The sequence below is a fragment of the Eptatretus burgeri genome, chromosome 5 (assembly GCF_056783735.1).
Source record: "Eptatretus burgeri isolate ZD-2024b chromosome 5, Ebu_testis_v1, whole genome shotgun sequence".
Lineage (NCBI taxonomy): Eukaryota > Metazoa > Chordata > Myxini > Myxiniformes > Myxinidae > Eptatretus > Eptatretus burgeri.
Window position 1 is genome coordinate 110,633,159 of NC_140965.1, and position 2,143 is coordinate 110,635,301.

The 2,143-nt window shown below is 39.2% G+C and overlaps 1 long non-coding RNA gene across 1 annotated transcript in view; it reads left to right on the forward strand.

Annotated features, from left to right (window-relative positions):
* The window catches only part of LOC147027150 (uncharacterized), a 15,545-nt gene extending 13,867 nt beyond the window's left edge, over positions 1–1,678 (forward strand). The window contains exon 4 of the long non-coding RNA XR_015058707.1: positions 1–1,678. This exon is cut by the window's left edge and continues 924 nt beyond it. This is a non-coding gene — a long non-coding RNA (uncharacterized LOC147027150).
* Positions 1,679–2,143: the final 465 nt, after the last annotated feature.

Here is a 2,143-nt window from a genome sequence, read left to right on the forward strand (position 1 = left end):
AGTACACCAATACCCACAACTTGACTTGAAGGACATAAACACAACTGAAGGCCTTTGCCTTTCAGAGGAATGAAAACAGTCTGATGGTGATAGAAGTTTGAAAGGGAATGCATTTCATTAAAAAGTACAAAAAAAGAGAAAGAATAAGAGTTGGATTAATGAATAATTTCTTTTAAAAAATGCTTTTCACGACAGTAACAGACAGCAGTCTAAGTTAATATGATTTTACATTGTACTGTCTGCGTACGATCAGAGACATGGCAGTATGAGGATGTATTAAAGTATAATGAAGTTCAAAATAATTTTGGTTACATTAATTTAAATTTATTAAAGCACTTGATAAGTCTGGTTACGATGATGATGATGATCATGATGGTTACGACGATGATGATGGTTACGACGATGATGGTGGTTACGACGATGATGATGATGGTTACGATCACGACGACGACGACTACGATGATGATTACGATGATGATGATGATGATGATGATGATGATGATGATGATGATGACGATGCTGGTTACGATGACGACGATTATGATGATGGTTACGATGATGGTGATGGTTACGATGATGATGATGGTTACGATGATGATGACGGTTATGATGATGATGATGATGATGATGATGATGATGATGGTTATGATGGTGATGGTTACGATGATGATGATGATGATTACGATGATGATGATGATTACGATGATGATGGTGATGGTTACGATGATGGTGATTGGTTACGATGATGGTGATGATGATGATATTTTCATATTTAAGGGACTAAGCATGTTTGCTCTCTATTTTATTTCTCAGTAAAATATTTTATTTCTTTGGGGAAAGCTTCCTTTATGGTTCTCCAAAACAATTGTGCCCAAGAAAGCACCTCAGATTAGAGAGCCACACATTGCATCGTCATCATCATCATCATCAATCAAATGTCATCTATATTAAATGATATGATGAAGAGGTGTCCTGCCACTCGTTTAAAATAAAATAAAGAATTTAAATAAACCTTTTTTTTTCAATTAATAAAAGTAAATTCAGTTACTTATGATAAACTGTAAATCAGACTTTTAGAGCAATATTATTTCAGCCCAGGATATTTGTAAGACATTATCACAACTGAAAAATCGGACGAAAATCACTTGTTTCTTGATCGACTCCATAAAGTCACTGCCTTGGAGTAAGTAAGATTGTGCAAGTCAGACAGAATCTTCTTCTTGTTATTAAATGGCCCCAATCTCTTCCACCTTAATGTGAAGTAGGACGTGCAATGATTTTGGCCCAAGTCTTTCACGAACTGGCTCGCCAGGCATGAAGTTTGACTGAAGGTGGTGGCAGGACATTGTATTTTGTTCAGGTGCCAACACGAACTCACCGACTATTTGCAAAGGACACCATGAGATCTTTAACGTCCACCAAAAACTAGTGCTGGTGGACGGATCCTCTGGTTTAACATCCCTCCAAAGGAGGGCACGTGCACATTGACGCTTCGCCCTGCCTGTGAAACTCCAAGATGACAGTATTTACCCTGGGTCGGGATTTAAACCCAGGCTAGACAGCTTTGAGGCGAGAGTGGATACTTCCATGCCATACTGTCAGAGGTCGTGTCTTAGCACACTGTTAATAAACAAACTGCAATTCCATGTTGTATTTATATGTTAAAAATTTACAAATAATAAAGGTCAAATCCAAAAAGATCGTTATGTTACTGGTGTCTTGGGCGGTGTAACAAAAAATCAGACACACAATAATGACTTTACCTTTGAAAGAGTGAAAATGAATTTTGGAGCCCTTTGACTTCAGTGATGCAGACCCTATTATTCAATTACTAGCAAATACCACCCGTCGCTTCACTGACGGGAATACTGAGAGTGAGAAAAAAGAGAGGAAAGGAAGGAGGGGTGGTGGAGTGAGGAGGGAGGGAGAGTGAGGAGGGGTGGGGGAAGGGAAGGCAGCAAGAGGAGAGAGGAAGGGAAAGCAGACGTGCGGTGGAGTGTTAATTACAATTCATACTGTTTCATCAAAATGATTCCACATAGAATAACAGTGAATCTTCTTCTTCTTCTTTCGGCTGCTCCCAATAGGGGTCGCCACAGCGGATCATCCGCATAGTGATTTGGCACATGTTTTACGCCGGATG